The following is a 22,074-nucleotide window of genomic DNA, read 5'->3' on the forward strand; positions in this document are numbered from 1 at the left end:
ATGAATCCGAACACGTGGTTAACCTCAATGCCCCTTCAACGCACCCCGTTACTTCAGTTACATTTCCATACCTAATGACTGTGGTTGATTGCTCAAAATCTGAAGACCAAAGGACCCTTTCTCCAATGAACAAAAGGAACTGATAAGAGGCAGAACTCATTCTCTACAAACTAGAGAATGGAGGAAGTAGGGATTGGAAGAAAAAAAGAGGCCTACGGTAAAAATGAGGCAGAGCATCTGAATCAAGAATAAGGCAAACTGAGAGTTATAGTCAGAGCATGCAGATGCCTGGGTCTCTACTCCCACCTTCTATGTCACCTCCCGGCTTCGATTCGGTTCTCCTCCCCATAAGCCTCCATCCAGCAAAGCCTGAAAGCCTACCTCACATGTATTATTTCTAAAGGGGAAAAAACATAATTAGCAAGGCCCTAAAGAATTCAAAGACGAGCAGGACCTCTGATTCAAGAAAAAAGGAGAAAATTAGAACCTGTAGACAAAAGACCATATAAAAAAACTTACAGTTCAAAAAGGAAATCGGGGCGCCTGGGTGGCTCAGTTGGTTGAGCGTCTGACTCTTGATTTCGGCTCAGGTCATGATCCCAGGGTCGTGGGATCGAGCCCCGCATCAGGCTCTGCAATGACCATGGAGCCTGCTTAAGATTCTCTCTCTCCCTCTGCCCCTCTTGTCAGCTTGTGCACTCTCTCTCTCTCTCTCTCTCAAATAAATAAAATGAAAATTAATTAATTCATTCATTCATTAAAAAAAGGAACTCAGTCAACATATGTCATTTTTCTGATCCTCTGATGCACTTAAAAAAAAAAATAGGAGTTAAGTTGCCCTTGATGCTGAGGGGACATTTTCCCTGAAGAGATTCAGGCTTGGTGGTCAGGTTCAATTACAGTTCTTGCAGTGAATGTTTATGTCACTATAATACTGTAGATGTGTGTTGGTTTTCAATCTTTCAAGTTGCCAGACAAAGCAAAGAAGCCTTAATTATAGTTACAGAAACGAATGAAAATGTAAACGGTGTCCGGAGAGAAGTTGGAAGGTGATGAAGGACAAGGCAGAAGTGAGATAGGAGGGGCTAATTTCATCTTAAAGAGCCGGGAGGGAGCCAGTAATGTTGAAAGGGATGGATCAAGAGATAGTTTACCTTTATTATCCTAGATGACAAATTATGTATATACACTATATAAATATAAAATATACATATATAAAATAACTGTTATGTATACGGAACACATTGGATAAGGAGAGAAAAAAGGAAAAGACAGTGCAAGTATTATACATAATCTAAATTCCTCTTCTGTAGTGGGAAGTCAGTAGATAATGTTTAAATGTGACGAATCAACAAAATGCCAGGATAAACATATCATTTAGTGTGACAAAGGTAACCTCATCCACAACAAATATGAGGTCTGAAAATGAGTGTTCGGGCACGTGGGAAAAGTCTTTGACTTTGACTTTCATCTCCCTATACTGCTTGAATTTATAATATCATGAGCATCTGTTGCCTCAACAATTATATATTTTTTTTTAATTTAAGGTCCAATCACTGAATACAAAATCTGCATTGTATGAAATTATAAAAAAGGATGTAAATCACAACATTGTAAGATTACCCAGATGAAAAAAGAATAGGAAAATGAAATAAATACTACATGTACAAGAAGCACAAATAAAAAAAAAACTATTTAAATGTATATTAAATTAATACATTCAAACATAGATGAAAATAAAATTAAAGGAAATGATGCCACTGCATATCAGTCTTCTTTGAAATAATAAATTTTTGGGGCACCTGGGTGGCTCAGTCGGTTAAGCGTCCGACTTCGGCTCAGGTCATGATCTCGCAGTCCGTGAGTTCGAGCTCCACGTGGGGGCTCTGTGCTGACAGCTCAGAGCCTGGAGCCTGTTTCAGATTCTGTGTCCCCCTCTCTCCCTGACCCTCCCCTGTTCATGCTCTTTCTCTCTCTGTCTCAAAAATAAATAAATGTTAAAAAAATTTTTTTTTGAAATAATAAATTTTTCAAATGGTAATAAGTGTTTAATATAAGACAGACAGGATTTTAATTTCATAAATGTCAAAAACGTTAAACAGCACTAGTATTCTGAATAATAATATGAACATTTGTACTAAAAATGACAAAAACAAACGGTTTTCTTCTCCTATGTGAATCTGGTGGGAATTACACTACAAGAAAGTAAGACGGAATAATAAAAAACTAATATTAAGTATTTAATTTGTTGCAAAATTTTAGTAAAGGCATACATGGTATAATAAACTATGTTTTTAATGGCTCTAAAAATACACTACATTCTGCAATAATACTTAGGAAAAATATGTTTACATATGGAATTTTAGATTTAACATAAAAAAATAAAAGCAAAGTATTATAGAAAAAAATTCTGTGCCCATAAACATGAAATAAAAGTAATTTTTTGCTACTTCCTAATATAAATAGAATCTGAAAAGTAATATAAATAGTAATTAAATCACCAGAATTGTAACAAAATCAGTACAGCCAAAAGAAATCTTTTGGGCATCTGAAGTCCAGCACTACCACTGATTAGTTATTTAACAATTGAATAGACTATGTGTATTAACTTTTCTAATTTTCTAATAAATTTTCTAATTTATAAAACATTGCTCAAAGCACATTTTAAGTCAATGGCTCTGAAATACAGATACTAGCCTTGAAAAGCCCTTTGAAGCTATAATTAACCTAAAGTACTTAAAAATGTTAATTCTAGGAGCAGTCATTGATTGCCTTTGTTTTGGACACTAGCAAGGTGCAGAAGAAAAATCCAAATCAAAGCATCCTGAGATGGTTCTGATAATTGGGTTTGAGTAATCCCAGAGGTGAATTAGGTTAAAAAAACAAAAACAAAAACAAAAACAAAACTAGTACTGATGTAATTTTTTTTAGATGTAATGAAAATGACCACAGTGTTTGAAGAGTCTATAAGAAATTAAAAATTACGGAAAACAATACAAATATAAACCCCCAGTGTAAGTATACCTGAGTATATAAAAATACGAATGAAAAGTCCCACCACAAGAAAGAAAAGTGTCTGATGCGAGAGAGCAATTTCTGTTATCAAATCTCACTTATTCCTCTAGAATCAGTCTAGATTTAAGGATCCTTAGGACAACAACATGGTCAAGGTGGCCTGGAGAATGCTCTTGCTCTCTCCCTGGACAGTAAGTTCTTTCCCCATTGCTCATAACTGAGCTCCTGCCTTTAAAATCAATTGAATATTTATCTTAATAGTGGGTTTTCTTTCATTCACTTATTCATTCATATACTCATTCATTCAACATTCTTTGATTGCCTGGCACTGTGCTGGTTAAGGGTAAAGACAACAGTTAAGGGTGGGGGGCAGTCTTTTCTCCCACAGAGATAATGGACAAAAGTTAACGATTTGATAGAGAAAAGGAAACATGGGGCTCCTTCATCATAGATGTCCAGATATCAAATTTTGATGGCGCCATCTCCAGTTTTTTGATAGAGAGGTGATGGATGTCTCAGGAAAATAGGACCCAAATTATTCATAGGGCTGGTTCCAATGTCAACAACACAAATCAATTGTCCTCGGGTTGCTGAAGACAAGAGTAACAGCCATACTGCTCACACTTTTAATCGAACAAACTGTACCCACTAAAGTTTTAGAAGGATAAACAAAGGAAGCTTTAAGACAGATACTGACGTTTGCCAGTCAAAAAAGAAAAGTCACTTGAATATAACTGACATTTAGTCATAAGAATCATCTCCTTAGCTTTACAGGTTAATTAAATCTGGAATGAGATGTTTTGGGTTTGTTTGTTTTTTTCCCCAAGCAACATCAACAAAGCTGAGACATAAATTATAAATTCAAAGCATATTAAAGATAAAGAAATGGACTCGGGCTCAAAGAGCCAGACAGAACTGAAGATTACAACTCAAGGTAACAGAAAGGTTAGAACTTGACCCTGGGTCCTCTACCCTCAGGCGTTCTGTTATTTATGCTGTAGTTTTTCCCACCTTAACTCACTTCCTCGAGGAAGGGCTACTCTGATCTGAAGACAGGAGAATGTAAATATACCTTTTGTTCTTACTTTCTTGTTTGTCAAAGATAAATTTCTCATCCCCAAGTGTCATCTCTTTGTTTACTCATGCACAAAGGGGGACAAAGACAAAGGGGAAAAAAGACAAGACTCTTGCGTCTTATAAGGAGAAAGCCAATAATATATTTTCCAAAGTTACAATTAATCATTTGGATACCCTTATCCATGACCATCAATTGCTGTGAGGGGCCTTTAGAAACCGAGGTCTACATTCTGCACTCAATATACTAAAATTTTATGTCCAGATGTCTCAAAAGAGTTCTTTTTTTTTAACAGAAAACCTTCAAGTCCATGTTCATAATTACCAAATGCACAACAGAATTTCAGTCCTGTAAATCTTTTCAATATGCAACTTTACCCAAAATGTTTCTTATAATTGGCCCTTTGAATGTGAATTTCAGAGTTCTTTTCTTTACCGAAACTGCTCATTGTGAAGGACCACAGGCCTTCAGGCAAGATAATTTGTTAGCACCAAATACAAAAGTGTAAGACCAAAGAAATCTTAGATTTCACATTAAAAAAAATATGGGCACTATTTACATTTTTATACAGGAAATAGGAGATCTATAATTTTCTACCCCAAGAATCATTTCGGATTTATGGCTATGTAATTTTCAGGAATATTTGAAAAACATGCTCAGAACAGAAGAAAAGCAAGGAAGCACTTGCATAAACTTTAGCATTTATGACCTCAGAGCTACCACTGTTCATTCATGCATTCAATACATATTTATTAAACACACACTGTGTGCCAGGTAGAGTTCTAGGAGGTTGGGATACGTCAGTGCACAAAAATCCCGGCCCTCGTGGAATCTCATTGGGGTAAGTGGGAAGGCATACAATAAAAATAATAAGCCTGATAAGTGAGTTATACTCTATCATTATGTGAGAAGACGATACATGTTATTAAAAAAGGAAGAGCCAAGCAGAGTAAATGGTGTCAGGAGTGCAGGGGTCAGAGCAGTTTGTAGTGTTAAAGAGAGTGGTCGGAGGATGCCTGGGTGGCTCAGCAGGTTAACTGTCAGACTTCAGCTCAAGTCATGATCTCACGGTTCGTGGGTTCGAGCCCCACGTCGCGCTCTGTGCAGCCTGGAGCCTGCTTCGGCTTCTGTGTCTCCCTCTCTCTGCCCCTCCCCCACTCGTGCTCCATCTCTCTCTCTCTCTCTCTCAAAAAAACTAACTAAACAAACAAACAAACATAAAAAAGAGAGAGAGAGAGAGTGGTTGGGACAGGCTTATTGAGAAGGGCAGATACTGGCAGGCTTGCAGGAGTTGTGCAGTCGAGCAGAAAGCATGTCTAGGCGAAGAGCATTGAGAGGGCAGAACAAATCTGAGCATCGGGAAGGTGACCCAGCAGAAAAGCAGAAAGAGAGGCAGCTGGGAGATAACATCAGATCTTGCGACTTTGGCTTGTGCTCTGAGGAGATGGGGTTTTGAGGAGAGACGTGTCGTGAACTGACTTGCATGTTCAGAGGGTCACTCTACTGCTGGGCTGAAGAGAGTCTGGAGGAGAAAAAGGAAAGTCGAAGAGAGATAACTTTGGAGGCTCTTTCCATGACCCAGGTGAGAGATAGAGGCCCAGAATGAGAGTGGTTACCGTGCATTGGTAAGAAATGCTTGGATTCTGGATATAATTTAAAGGATTTCTGATGAAATGAATGGTGGAATATGAGAAAAAGAGGAGTCTAAGAGGACGTTTCTTATAGGTTGACTGGAGGAATCAAACTGCCATCAGTTGAGTTTGGGAAGGCTGTGGGTGGAACATAACCATCAAGAGTGAGTTTCACACAAGCTGAGTATGAGAGGTCTCCTAGACCCCCAAATAAAAATACCAAGTAGATGAGGAGGTAGTGGGGCAGACAAGTCTAGAATTTAGGAAAGAATCCCGGGCTAGGGGTTCACGTTTAAAAGTCATTAGTATATAGACATTATTTGGATCTATATGGATGTTATAGAGATCCAAATACAATGGATCTAAATGAAATCGCCAAGGAAGCAAGCAAACAGAGAAGAGAAGAGGGAGGACCAAGGTCTGAACTCTAGGGTCCTCCGACATCAAAGAGGAGAAAGCCACAAAGGGAACTAAGAAGGAACAGCCACTGCGAGTCCAACAAAGACTCGCAACATGAACAGGTGTATCAAGGTGGAAGGAGGGACCAAATGCTGCCAATGGGAAGCAGCCCTGGGCATGACCATTAGAATTAACAACAGGTAGGTCATTTGGTGGCCCAACTGAGGGCAGTTGTGGTGGAACTTGCGGAAATGAAAGCCTGACGGCGTGGTTTAACAATGGATGGGAAGAGAGAAATGAAAAACAATGAGTTTTGTACAAAAGAGAGTAAAAGAAGGCAGGCGCGGATGGAGCAAGCGACGCCAGAGACGATTTGGTTTTGTGTACGATGCAAGAAATAACAGTATGTTTCAATGCTGGTGGGAACGGTCCAGTCAAGACAGGGGCAAATGATGCATAGGCGGAAAGAATAAAGAATTGCTAGAGCAATATCCTTGCATAGGCAAAAGGGGATGAGAGCTTGCAAACAAGTGAAGCAACGAGCTTTGGATAGAAGCAACGATGCTTTGCATAGGAATAGGCAAGAAAGTGGAGTATCCAGATGCAGAAGTTGGTAGGGAGGTAACTGGGATGTGGTCTTCTTCTAGGAATTCTCTTCTGATTGCTTCAAGCTTCAAAGAGAAGTAAAGCTTTATCCCCCGAGAACGAGAACAGAGAAGCAAAGCAGAGGAGGCAGGAAAGAGTCTTTCCGGATGAGCAGGGCAGACAGGAACTCGGGGTGGATATTTCATTGGCCTACGCACATCAAGTATCCACTTGAGATGTATGGTCATAATTTCAAGTGAGTCAAGGCAGCACAGTTCTGTGTTTTTCTCCAGAGAGATTCAGTTGCATGGGTACTGGTGCAGAAAGGCAGAAACGCTGTATTTATCCAGGCTTGGGGCTTTTCCAAGCAAGTAAGAAGCCAGAGAAAGGCAAGGGGATTGATGGTGAATGCCCCCGAGTAATTACGATGATGGACCATGAAATTGAAGCCTAAGAACCAGAAGCAATCAAAACCCATGCACTCTGCCTGCCCTTATGCTTCTGTCTTCCCACAGGTTCTGAAGGACAAGACCATGTTTTCTACATTGTCTATAACCCTTTACGGCAACTAGATTTGTATGCGAGATGACTACTCAGTTAATATGTATTGATTGTCTAGTCACTTCTGAGTGTGAAAATGCAGCAGGTTCTCCAATCTTCAGTGATCCTTCCAGAGTCAAGCCCCGCTGGGTTTGACAGATGGTCTATAAGTTCTATATTTGAAACACCGTATGTCACGTACCAAAGTTCTATACAAACTTAGCTTTAAGTTTTCAGGTTTGGGTGATAATGTGGTTGATAGCACCTGTGCCTTAAAATCTGTCATCCAGAAGCTTCTATTTTCTCTTCCCTACACATTTATCACCTCAACCAGATGCTCCCGAACCCAGGCACAACTGATGAAATTGATAACATATCATCCCAGTTGCATTCCAAATCCTAAGTGCAGACACGATCAATCCTGTTAAAAAGATATGAAGACTAAAGCACTGTGGACATTTTTATCCCAGGTCACTCAGTATTGCAGTCATGACTTGAAACCTAAAGTTCTCCAGATCTTAATTTGGGATTTTCATTAATTTCATTCATTAATTTGCGAAAATAATATTTTTGGTATGTATCTCTCTAGGATATGGATCAACTTGTTCTTTGGAGGACAAGTCACACGGCCAATGACTCAGGTAAGAAATTGCCCCATTACAGATGCCCCATCACTTTAATCAACTTTTTTTCCCTCAGTGTTCCAGCAAGCATGCTCACCTTTTTCCCCTTTGACTTCTATTTTGAAAGCTGGAATATCTTCCTCTGTGAAGAAAAAGTTGGGCACGGATGCAATGAAATCATGTTGTACGATCCAGCAAATAGTTTTCACTCACAGGCAAATGTTCTATTTTGTACAAGACTCCTCATAATTAGTAATAGAGTAACATGAACAGGAGGGCATCACATACACTGTGCTAGGCTCTGAAGATAGGAAGGCAAAGAAAATCGACCCAGCTGTTATCTTCAAAGATTTATAGTCAGTGGAAGGGACAAATATGTAATTATAATGGACTTACTAGGCCAAACCTATGCAAAGAACCCTTGGACTTTATTGGACACTGTCAACAAATGTGGGGTTTTTTTTTTTTTCTAAATTAAAAAAAAATGCTACCAAATAAAAGGTTGAAAGTAAGACTTCAGTTCAGAACTGGGAGTCCTGGTAATGAACCCATTGATCTGTTGTTCTGCCTGTGGAGGTATAGATCCTTGTAATTAACATAAGGCTCATCTCAAACACCTTAATTCTTCTAGCATGACATCCAAGGTTACCCCTTCACAATATTGGCCTAATTTCTACATTTGCTAATTACTTCTTTCCAAGGATCTCCACTTGTCAGGATCTGTTACTGCATCCTGGGCCAGAGTCACATCCATAACTAAATGAAACAACCAGTTTTTACGCATACAAATGATCAGACCCTCAGAATACTCATTCCCATACAGAAAGGTGGAAATAAACTCAGCTGTATACAAAATTTAAGTAGGGTTTATTGTATATGGTGCGTGAGTGGCTACCTATTTATACATTTATAAGTTTCATTGAGGCTCCTCCTTTTCTGTCATCAATCAATTTTGACATGTTTTAAGATGCCTTTTTGTTCCATTGTCAGAGATAAAGCTTCAAGGGCAAATACAGGAGTCCTTCCTCTCTCAGTCTCGATTCAGTTTTGTTTAGAGATGTCCCTGAACAAATGAATTCAATTTTTTTTAACATCTATTCAATGTCTACTGTGCATGAGACATAAGGGTTAGGGGCGCCTGGGTAGCTCATTCAGTTGAGCATCCAACTCTTGATTTCAGCTCAGGTTATGATCCCAGGATCATGAGATGGAACCCCATGTTGGGCTCCATGATGAGCATGGAACCTGCTTAAAATTCTCTCTCTCTTTCCCTCTGCCCCTCTCCCTCTCTCTTTATCTCTGAAATAAATTTAAAAGGGGCATCTGGGTGACTCAGTCAGTTAAGCATTCAACTTTGAGTCAGGTCATGATCTCACAGTTCATAAGTTCAAGCCCCATCTTGGGCTCTGTGCTGACAGCTCAGAGCCTGGAGCCTGCTTTGAGTGTTGTGTCTCCCTCTCTCTCTACCCCTCGCCTCCCCCCCACTTTCTTTCTCTCTCTCTCTCTCTCTCTCAAAAATAAATAAACGTTAAAAAAAATAAAATAAATTTTTTTAAGAAAGACATAGTGGTTGGGGCGCCTGGGCGGCTCGGTCGGTTAAGCGTCCGACTTCCGCTCAGATCATGATCTCGCGGTCCATGAGTTCGAGCTCCGCATCAGGCTCTGTGTTGACCGCTCAGAGCCTGGAGCCTGTTTCAGATTCTGTTTCTCCCTCTCTCTCTGCCCCTCCCCTGTTCATGCTCTGTCTCTCTCTGTCTCAAAAATAAATAAACATTAAAAAAAAAATTAAAAAAAAAAAGACATAGTGGTTAACTATGAGCCGTCAAAGAAACCAATTTGGTGAATCAAATGAATATTCAACACCTCATAATATGCTCACCAATCCCACAGAGAACTTAAAAGCAACAAAAGTCGCTTCCCTAATGCTATCTGTGATTGGCAAGAACAATCTCACTTCTTCGGAACCCAATTCCTGCCATGGTACCACGGAAATGGATGAGAAAAAAAGCGCCCGAAAATTAGCATTTGGTACCTTTTCGTGATCGTACATCCTTTTTCAGGTTGATGTTTTATGCTCAGAAAAGTTTAAAGTTTTCATTTAAAAAAGCTAGATGAACTGCCTAGAAATTTTCATGAAGGTTTTCCACTCCTTGCTTGGGAAGAAACTCAGATGCCATGAGTGGACACAGGAAAAGAGAAACGGAAACGTTCTAAAACATACCAAGTCGTGGGGCACCTGGGTGGCTCAGTCGGTTGAGCGTCCGACTTCGCTCAGGTCACGATCTCACGGTCCGTGAGTTGGAGCCCCGCGTCGGGCTCTGTGCTGACAGCTCGGAGCCTGGAGCCTGCTTCAGATTCTGTGTCTCCCTCTCTCTCTGGCCCTCCCCCCGTTCATGCTCTGTCTCTCTCTGTCTCAAAAATAAATAAATGTTTAAAAAAAATTTTTTTTAAACATACCAAGTCGTGATATTTGCTACTTGTTAGTTCCCCCCGTTTTAAACAGGAACACTGGCATTTTTGTTTCCAGTAGCTCAATTCCTCGTCTATGGCTGATGAAACCCCAGAGGAAAGTCAGAAAATCAAAGCCTGGGCAACTGTTCTCGTACCTAACGCATCCCCGGAGAGGGCATTTAGTCACCCCAGAATGTGAAGGCAGAAGAAATCCATTCTTTACCACTGTTGACAAATGGATCTTCTAAGTTGCCCTGTCTTCGTTTGAAGCCAGCATCTAGTAATTAACCCTTCCATCTGGCAGTGTCTTTTCCCCACTTCTCTAGTCAAGAGACATTTCACATTCCTAATAGCTGTGACTTCAGCAGCCCTCCTGCTAATGATACTTTGTGTTTCCGTTCCCATTTGCTAAAATGCTTTCCTCTAATTTAGTGACCTGAGCAGGGATATTAGGAAAAGTGGAAAACAATCATTCAGAAACTCATTAAAATATCTCAGTGCAAAATGAGAGTGGCACGCGTGGGGAGAATGAAAACACCGGGAAGGGATAATAAAGACCTCAGAGTCATCACTGGCGCTGTCGGTCTGGTTTTAGTCAATCACAGACTTTGGAAAAAGAAAAAAAGTCCACGCAGAGTTTAAAACCAGGAGGGGCTACTAAAACGAAATGTGAAAATAACCTTGCACCATTCTGGCGATATGCTCTGTCTACCAAGAAATAATCTTCATGAAGCAATCCAGCCCCATCTTTAGGAATTCAAATGTTGCTAATGTGAAAATTAAAATCGACTTCTGCTTTTTTTTTTTTTCTGGAAAGCATTCTGATGGAGACGTACAACAACAGCGTCCCCAGAAATGGGTCTACCTGGAGTTTTAATGTAAGCAAGCTGTTGATATTTATTGAGGCAGTTTACTTTCCCTAGTGAGAATAACGAGACTATGAATTAAGAGAGGGGATTTTTATATCACAAAAACCACTTATTGTTTGATCTTAACTCAATCAGTTTTCCTATGGGTACTTTGATGTTCCCATCCATAAAAAGGGCACTTAACCACTTAGATTGCCATATTAGAAGGTAACAAATTCTTTTTTAACCAAAAAAAAAAAAAAATCAAGGTGGGTTTTTTTTTTTAGCTTTATTGAGGTGCCGTTGACAAAATTGTAAGATATTTAAGTGTGCATTGTGCTGATTTGATGTCTGTATACATTTTGGAGGATTCCCACCTTCTAGTTAATTAATAAATCCATCACCTCATACATTTATCTTTTTTTTTTTTTTTTTTTTTGGTGAGAACATTTAAATTCTATTCTCGGAGCAAATTTCAATTATACAATATAGGGTTATTCCCTATAGTCACCGTGTTTTACATTACGTCCTCAGAATTTATTCATCTTATACCTACAAGTTTATACCCTCTTACCAATCTCTCCCCATTTCCCTTACCATCCAACTACTTTCTACACTTTCTGGGAGTCTGATCTTCTTCTTTTCTTTCAAGAATCCACAGAGAAATGACATCACGCAGTCCTTGTCTGCCTCCGTCTGATTAATCTCACTTAGCATAATGCCCTCATGCCCCATCCATGCTATCACAAATGACAGGGTTTCACCTTCTTTCTCATGGCTGAACGAGATCTCATCGTACATACTTATCACTCTTCCTTATCCATTCATCTGTTAGTAGGCACTTAATTTGTCTCCAAGTCTTGGCTATTGTAAATAATGCGGCAGTGAACATGGGGTGCCGACATCTCTTCAATCTCCTATTGTCATTTCCTTTGGATACATACCCAGAAGGAAGACGGCTTGATCATATAGCAAATTCTTTAAAGTAAAGGCCGTTGCCCTTAAGATCTCAGGTCTTTTCAAAAAAGACTTCCCTGACTACCACACCCCATCCCCTAAGAACCCCAATGTCCACGCACAATGCATTCTTAGAACGTCACGCACTTCCTTCATGGTTTGTCATTCTGTATGTATGTACTGATTGCATCCTTCTAGTTTATACCTTCACGAGGGCAGAAACTACGCACTTTGTTCACTGTTGTGTCCCCATGCACATTCCCGACACCGTGTCTGGCACGTGGTAGGGTGTCCATAAATAGTGAATTAAATAAAAGTTTTGAATCTTAGAGCTGGAGAGAAGGATGTTTAGAGCTCTGATAAATGATCAAAGGACCAATTCTTTCTTTTCTTATTCTCTATTAAAACACTGTCCAGAATCCTACAGATCAACCCAACCCTGTCACATGACCTTCCCAAGCAGTTACATCCGGGGCTCCTGAGCTGGCATTGCCTGCCTACATCCTACGGGACTCACTAGTTACTACTGTCTTTACAAAAACCAACATTCATGAATTTTAATTCTGACAAGGCCTTCTTTTACTTATCCTAAAATGAAAATAAGCAGCTCTAATAAACCCATACAAATCTGTCCTCCAACTTTTTAGATGTACATTGTACTTATCCATTCCAGTTCCTGCCTTTTGTTCCTGTGATAAATAGACACATGCATACATAATTTTTAACCATGTGGATTTAATAGAGAATATGTCTAAAAGAACATAGTTCTATTTATTCAGTCAAATATACTGAAGGAGACGACTCATTTTTTTCAGCAAATTCAAAAATGAGATGATAAGGTTTTAAAATCCTATTTACTTGGTATAAAAAAAATATTCAGATTACCAATTGATCATTTTTCTAGATAACGTAGCCCACTTGATTTATTTTCATAATACTGAAATGGGGTGATTATTTTGGCACTATCTGGAAAAAAATGTTTTTTCCTTTGTACCCAGACAACTTGTCTAATGGCATAGTTGTCTACTACATATTTCCTTTTCTCAGTGATGTTGGCTCTGGTAAATCTCTTTCAGTCTTCATCTTTAAACAGAGGACCTCACGTGGTTGGTCGCTAGTCATTCATTGGTTTAATCCTTCATCCAGCCAACTTTTTTTTCTTTTTTTTTTCAGCCACCTTTTTTTCTAAGTTTTTTTTTTTTTGAGTTTTTTAAATGCTTACTTTATTTTTGAGAGAGAGAGACACAGAGCGTGAGCAAGGGAGGGGCAGAGAGAGAGGGCGACACAGAGTCTGAAGCAGGCTCTAGGCTCTGAGCTGTCAGCACAGAGCCCAACACGGGGCTAGAACTCACGAACCGCGAGATCACGACCTGAGCCGAAACCAAGAGTCCGATGCTTAACTGACTGAGCCACCCGGGTGCCCCTCTCCAGCCAGCTTTTGTTGATCATCTAGAAACTACCAGGAACAGGGGCGCCTGGGTGGCGCAGTCGGTTAAGCGTCCGACTTCAGCCAGGTCACGATCTCGCGGTCCGTGAGTTCGAGCCCCGCGTCAGGCTCTGGGCTGATGGCTCAGAGCCTGGAGCCTGTTTCCGATTCTGTGTCTCCCTCTCTCTCTGCCCCTCCCCCGTTCATGCTCTCTCTCTGTCCCAAAAATAAATAAACGTTGAAAAAAAAAAAAATTAAAAAAAAAAAAAAAGAAAGAAACTACCAGGAACAGCGCTAATATTCTGTGGGCTCAGAGAACCCCTTCATGGAAGCCAAGAGTCCCCCTCTGACCAGAAAATCTCCACTTTTTATGTTTCATGTAGAATCTGAGTGCTTCCAAATTATCCAGACTTTTAAGCACGCCCTTTTCTTAACATAAAAATAAATTAGGCCACACTTCAATCTTGTGAACAGGAAAATAGTCATTTTTTAAATATTTCTGGGACTTCTCCGGGAGTGCTTACGTGTCATAGTTGATGCCTTGTCTCCTCGGAATGCAACTGGCTATTCCTTTGTCTCCCTAATCACTCCTGGATGGAGCCCTCCTGCTTCTCCATGAGCTGTCCTCTCCATGAGCAGCCATCCACCTGGGAGCAGGGGTGGGGAGAACACAGTAGGCTTCCTGCGTTTTTCCAGGCAGCTTGCAAAGAAGACAAGCATTAGATTATAAAGTTGATCAGCTTTCCTGAAATCTGAGTGCATCTTAAGGGAATGAGATCATAGACAAGGCAAACAAAACTCGAAAGCACTACCATTGCTTCTAAAGCTGGGGAGGTTTCAGCCTCACAAACCCTCTCATTTCCAGGTCCTTGGCCTCTTCCAACCAGAAGCTGAAAAATCAGTTAACTCCATTTTGAGGTGCCTCAAACCAAGGAAACTACCTTTTTGCTTCATTATGATTCTGTCCGTCCTCACTTCTTCCCTCCAGGCCGTGCTTAGACTTGGCCTTCACATAATCTATTAATTATTTCCTCAAACAAAAGAATATTCCTTCTTCTAGGATAGATTCCGACACAATCCTTAAAATGTAGAAACACTTGTAGTCAACATCTTGTACGGTATCTGTTGTTTCCCTCTACTGTCTATATCTACCCTATTCTACCATGATTTTGTTTCAACAAAAGATTTGTCATAGAAAAAGACAAAAACAAACCAGCAAAAACCAAAATGGTTCAACAAGAGTCATCGAAGTTTTTGGAACAAAGGAAGTAGACCAGAACTGCGGAAGATTAACTTGCCGGAGGGGCCTTGCCCTGAAAAAGTTTCTTTTTGAGACAACATAACATTTTCATTTCTGGATGCTTTTAAGTTCCCTCCTGCTAATACTTTTCATTGTTTCTAAAACACTAGCAGTGCAAACTCTTTCTTAGGTTTATTCCAATACAGTGTTCCCTTGAGGACTGGTATACAATAAACACCTAACATGAAGCAAGGTCAACTCTATTTAGTTGCACTGCTCTGGCCTAAATTAAGGATTTATTTCTTCAACAGAATTCTATGAGACCGAGAATATTTGTTCCTGTCCCTTCCCTAGAGATCTTCCTCCAGATGGCCACTTAGTCCTAATTAATAGGAAGAAAAGAAATGCGGGTGTTATTCGTATGCAAAGTTATTTCCCTTAAACTCCCCTCTTTATCACTCTACCTATAAAATGTCAAAGCACCTGAACAGAAAGCCAAAGCTACAATCACTTGGATACGTGGCCTATATATATTATATGTAAGTGGTGGACGACCGACTGCTTTTCACCTTTTGCCTGGATATTTTGAGATCTTGCTGGTATCAAACGAAATCTCAATTCATCCAATGAAATCGAAACGTAGCCATTCTTGTTAGGCCTGCCGAGCTGCCGTAATTTTCTCAGTGTGAGTGAAAACAGACCAAGGAACTGATATAAAAGCATTTAGTAATTTTGGATGCGATCCTTGTATTAGATCCGTCAGTTCTCCCTCTCTCATGGCTGGCTAGCCTTGTATTCCTGATATTTATTCTCTTTGAAAATGAAGTTAATATTTTTGTGAATATGAAAAGTATGTATGCTAATTGTAGATAGAGTAGCAAATATAACAACATAAAAAGAAAATAAGAATCAGCCATGATCCCACAACCCCAGAGAGAGTCGGCATTAGAGTTTAGTACATTTCCTTCCCATCTGCAAATGTGTGCGTGTATATGAACACGTATACTAGAGGGTAACATTGGTTGCACGTTGACGTTGTCTTTAAACTTCCTTAACTATCAGTCTTTTGTGATATTTGATTTTTTTTTGAAGTTTATTTATTTATTTTGAGAGAGAGAGAGCATGAGTGGAGTAAGGGCAGAGAGAGAGGGGGAGAGAGAATCCCAAGCCGGTTCTGCACTGATGGGGGGGGACTCAACCCCATGAACCATGAGATCATGACCTGAGCGGAGATCAAGAGTCAGATGCTTAACCGACTGACCACCTAGGTGACCCCATGATATTTTAAAGCTTTGAATATTCCCCAACTCGCAACCATCAGATGAGCAAGAAACTACTGAAGAGCTACTGAGTTTCATCAAGGTCCTCAAAGCTTAAGTCCAGCCTGAGCCCAGGTAGTCGTTTCCCCTGGACGTGGCTGGATGCTGCGGGAGGGCCCGTCAGAAGCCGGAGAAAAACTCATCCCAAGATGTGAGTGAGAGACCTGGTCTCTGTGGGGCCTCAGGCTTTGGAGGGGAGATGCCATTCTGACATCAGCAGGGAGTCTCTGGCTCAGGTCGCCTTCTAGTTCATGTCTCCTCGATCTGTACTCAGCATCCCAGGAAGCAGGTAGGACTGGAGGCCAAAGCAAATGCAATACTGTTCACAAGAAGTGCCATCAGACATCGGGTCCTCTGCCTGGGGACTGGGGGAAGATCTTACAGTATAGGTGGGCAGATCTACTTCTGCACCGAACCCGGCACGGCTTTGGCTCACCGAGGCTCCGGAAAAGGCTTCTGCGCTTTGGCCCGCGAGGGCCTCTCATGAACCTCCAGTGGATCCACCTCAAGACCATGACAGATCAAATAGAGGCATTGCAGGCAGTAACTATGCGCTCAAGGCCGTTTTAAAGACAATGAAAACTTTGTCAGTGGTTTCCACTCACAGGCTGAATTAGGAGTGGAAGGAAATCACAGTCAGCGCAGAGTAGCTTATTAATTAGCAAATGTGAGATAAGCAGGGGATGGGTGTTAGGGAGTAATGGACAGAGACGGCCCTTCAGAAAGAAGTCCATTAACAAATAGAAATAAGAAACATGAACTCTATCCATAAGAAGACAACTCCCTTAGCCCAAAGAAGCCCTTTTCTGGAATTCACTCAGCTCATACCAGCTACACAAAATTTTACTCCTGACAACCCAGCAAATATTCTTTTCTGTCTTCAATAGGTAAAGAAATAAATGGTTACGGCATCCTCCACGTATTTGTCGTGTTACTTAAAGACTATGAATGGTCTTTAATCTGTATGAAATAAATCCAACTATTTTTGTTTTTTCTAAAGCCAATCCCTAAGCCATTTCTTCTGGAATGAATTTAAACGTCCTTGGCTCTGAAGTCTAGCCACGGGAGAGGCACTAGACGAGAGTCAGAGTGAGGTTTCCTTCTGTCCCTCCCACGAGGGAGTTAATTGTTTTACCCTGTAGAGCCAGAAAGAGAACATAGCAGAATGTACCCAAAATAAACCCATTTGCCAATTCCTCTTTTTCAAAGACAAGTACCGCTTGCTCCAACCCTGAGCAAATAAGGAGGCAGAAGGACGAATGTTCCTTCAGTCATTTGAGTCATCTGTGAATTAAATGGTTGTGAAATAGTAAGTAAGGAGCACGCATTAAATGACGAACAGCATGAATTGAACATTTGTACGATGACTGCACCCACAGGCTATAGTTGTCTCGTCACAGACAATGTCGGTTGAACTTCTGTGCAAGATAAACAATGCAAATTCACTCTTCATGGGCGAGAAAATGTCTGAGGCTGAGTCGGTCAACCAGCTAGGATATGACGATGATGTTGATGAGAACGATGATGATGATGGTAACATACTCACAAAGGATACTCTGTGTCAGGCACTCTTCTAAATGCTTTGTTTAAGGAACTCATTCAATCTTCCTAACGACGCTGTGAAGTAAGTGATACTATTACCTCCATCTTACAGATAAGTGAAGTAAGGCGTGGAGAGGTTAAAGGAACTTGTCAAGGCAATGTAAGTGATGGTGCTGGACTTCAAACCCAGAAATCTGATGTTAAGGTTAGCCACGTGCCAACATCTAGATCAAAAGTGAGTTCAATCTGTTACCTTGGCATGGTTGATTTTTCACAACTCTGAAGTTGCTTCAGCGAACTGAATTGTTTGCTTTCCAGCTAAGCAACGGAATGAAAATGAATAAAGTCGTTACATCAAAGACAAACTACAAAAGTTAAATAGATTTTGCAAATTGGATCATTTTTCATTTCTCGATAACCGAAGTTTGGTTAAATAACCATGTAAGAGTAGAAGATTCAGCTGTCTGCGTTATGTATCACACGGCTTGGTGTTTACGGGAATGAGATTTATGTTGTGAACAGTTCCACTTTCCAAAACAAGGGAAAAAAGGGAGAGGCTCGAATTAGCCACATGTCAGGTCTTTGGAACAAAAATCCATTTTTTATTTCCTTGTTGAGAATTAAGTCTGCGTCAGACAAGGCCTACTTTTTCCCCTTCCTTCTTGTTTCCCATTAGTTCTTGGGGGCCCTTGGGGGAAGCGTCTGTGTTTTTAAGCAGCCAAGTGCTTATGCGTACAAGCACCTTACCGTCCTGCTCCTTCCTTTCCACCTCTCCCATCCTCAAATCCTTCCAGACTTACTTTCCATGGCCAAGTCTCTATAACACAGTTGCCTTTCCTATGAGAAAGTAGCAATTGAAATATTCAGCCTTTTTCTCTTCCTAAACAAATTGTACTAACAACTGTCATCAATTACATTATTAAAAGTGAACTCAATTTATCCCACAATCCAAAGTCTACAAAGAAGTCACTCTACTTAGAAGACTTGGCCACAGGAATGGGCATATTGTTCATGCTTTGGGGGACAGAGGCCATGTTATTCCATGTACCTACACATCTGGAATTCTCAAAGATGTTGATTGGATGTAACTGACCTGAAACATGAAGACCAAAGCTCATAAACAGATAAGGTTTTCTGTGCTGTCAAACTTGAACCTAGTCACCAGATATGTCCTGTTACGATGGCAAGTTCTGGAGAAGCTTGATATTTACAACTAGAGAAAGAGAGGGAGAGAGAAAGAAAATTGGGGTAGATGGGGATGGGATGGGATGGTTGTGGAATCTGACAGGTGATAAACACGAAAAAGAGCTGAACCAGAGCAGAGGAAACTGAGAACATACGGAGGTTCAGGGACACTGGAGGAAGTGACACCAGAAATAAGCTCGTGCCAGATGTGACTCTTTTTCATTCTGTCTTAGTCCATTTGGGCTGTTATGACAAATATACCATAGACTGGCTGGCTTAAACGACAAACATTTATTTCTGTGGAGGCTGGGAGATCCAACATAAAGATGCTGACAGATTTGGAGTCTGATGTGGCCCCCTTCCTGGTTTGTAGATGGCCGTCTTCTCGCTATGTCCTCCCATATGAATGGGTGAGGGAGCTCTCCGGAGCCTCTTTTTTGAGAGCACTAATCCCATTCACAAGAACTCCACTCTCATGACCTCATCACCTCCCAAAGTCCCCGCCACCCAACGCTAGCATTTGGGGGATTCGGATTTCAGAGGTTGAACTTGGGGGATCAGAGACATTAGTCTACAACACATTCCCATTTGTGTTTAAAGCCTGGGCAAAAGCAGAAGACAGTCTGACCGGCTCTTTCCTCACTACTTCAGCCCTCTCCTCTATACGAGGCTTCCAGTTTGATATCTCGGTCTGATTATTATCAAGCGGGCCTTAAAAGTAGGGGCTTAAAACCTCCAGTTCAATCCATTTTCGCTAAGAAAGACCTACGGGGCAGGTTTCTCAAGAAAGCATCTGTTCATGACTTATGTAAGCAACACAGTAAGAGCACATCTTTTAAGAGAATGACAAAGCAGTTGGCAGCAAGGAGCCATGTTTGTTTGTGAGTGAGGATTTGACCCACAAGCGTAAAGCCCAATTGTCAGCAAAATGGTACATCTTAGTAGTGGAACCACTTTACTCTTTGATGTACTCCGAACCGCACCTCACCAGTGTTGGGTGGAAGCTCATTAGCTTCATCAACTGCAAAAACCAGCTGTATATAAACAGAATCTTAGAGCACGCTCCTACAGAATGATTCCCAGAATTCCACGTTCTCTATCACTTCCTATCCTTTCCTCCTTATTGGACACTTAGCATAAAAACATATAATGGACCTAAAGGAAGATGTGTAGAGTTATTGTAAAATATGGATTTTCTTTTCCTGTCAGTTCTTAAAGTGTTTCTGTGCTTAGATATTTCTCCTTCTTTCTCTCTATTTTGGTGTTCTTCTTATTGTGGAATATATCACGCATAAAGAAATACATGTAATATTCATATACATGTACGGTTTAAAGAATAAGACACCCATCTGCCTAAGTTAGCTTTCTTCCTCTCTTAATGGAATTTTAAAAAACATTTATTGGATTATTTGGGAAATAAGAATGAAAGCATTAAGTCCAAAGGGTGGGGGGAAAATACATATATTTTAAGACTGGGGAAAGTTTCCTTTTTACGTTGAAAAAAGTCATGATGGTCTCCGGCTACCTGCTTTCACATCGCGCGCTTTGCTTTTTTATTTTCTCTCTTCTTTTCCTCCCTTCCTTTTTTTCCCTCTTATAGCTCCCTTTGCCCCAAAGCTTATGTGACAACAGACAGACAACGCACCGGGCAGATGGCTCGCTAAAGAACTGTTCCGACAGCTGCTAATGTAAGACTGGACTAAGTTTCCAGAAGGAGCTGCAAAGATGTGAATGGTTCCAACCATCTTAAAGCAGTTCAGCAAAAGCTGCAACCTGAGATAAGACCACAGTCACATACCCGACTCTCCCCTATCCCCATTCTATGAAAACTCCAATGCGGTTCCTGCTCAGGGAGTTGTTCTGTGAGGTGCTCTCCAATGCACATCAGCTAAATAACAGCCTTCACCCTCTGAGTTGTCCAACAATTCTTTCCTTATAAAGTTAACATCCAAACATCCCCATGTCACCACATCACCTTTCCTTCCACCCAGAAGGACCCTCGGCTTTCCCTCAAGGGTGGGATTGCCCTCGCAGACGGTCAGGACACCCAACATGGAGATGTTTCTCACCGGTCACCAGGCGTTGCCAGCAGAGGGCAGTGGAATGTTTGCGACTGGTAACATCTCCTGAGCCCCCCAGACCGAGGTCCATTGTGTCTGGCATCACTGGAATCTTCCCAACGTCGTGTTTAGAAACTTCCTACCCCAAATCCCTGCATTCACTCCTCCAACAGGCTTTTTTCCCTCCTATGTCTGCTGATCATCCAGAAAGAAAAGCAGCCATCTGCTGGGAACCCTGTGGGCCAGGACGGATTGCTAGCCCCCTCTCCCGCAGAGCACTGGACGGCCACCGATGGTGCCTCACCCCACTCCACCCCCACCTCCCCATGGAAGAGCAGGGTCCAAGCATGTGGTTTCCCGCATTGATAGAGGGCTACACTTAAAGGAACTCTGGAGATTATCCAAATCCCTCCATCCTCCTGATAAACGCTCCCGAAGCCCAAAAGAGCTGAACTGGCCCGCCCAAGGTCACAGAATTCGTTCGTGTCAAGGCTGAAATTAGAATCTGTCCTCTGTCCCAGACACACTGAGTGCAGATTAGTAATGATAATTACGATGACAACAAGAACAGTAATAATAATGTTTCTTGAGTGCTCACTATGTGTGTGCCCGGCACTATTCTAAAAACTCTCCACGCGTTCGTTCCTTTAATCCTTACCAAAACCTTCCGAGACAGAGATCATTATTATTTCTATTTTATAGATGAGGAGACCGAAACTCAGAGTACTTAAGAGCTAGTGAGTGGTAAAGCCAGGATTGGATTCCAGGAAGTGTTATTTCAGACCTAGAACTTGTAAAACCACTGACATGTTCACCGCTCTGCGGTAAAATGAAAGAAATAAGGACAGGGCTGTGCATTTTTCTTAAAAGCTAGATTTATTCCATTTAAAACACCAACCTTTGTTATACTCTGTATTTATTTTAAATATTAAACGTTTTCTTTCTTTTAGGAGAAAATAGAGTATATGGCAGTTGTTGGTGTTTTAGGAACTTTGTTTTTGTTTTTTTCTTAACGTTTATTTATTTTTGACAGAGAGAGACAGAGCATGAGGAGGGGAGGGGCAGAGAGAGAGGGAGACACAGAATCCAAAGCAGGCTCCGGGCTCTGAGCTGCCAGCACCGAGCCCGACGTGGGGCTCGAACTCACAGACCGCGAGATCGTGACCTGAGCCAGTCGG

This window comes from Puma concolor, chromosome A2, assembly GCF_028749965.1.
Source record: "Puma concolor isolate L17-30 chromosome A2, mPumCon1.1.hap2, whole genome shotgun sequence".
Taxonomy (NCBI): Eukaryota; Metazoa; Chordata; class Mammalia; order Carnivora; family Felidae; genus Puma; species Puma concolor.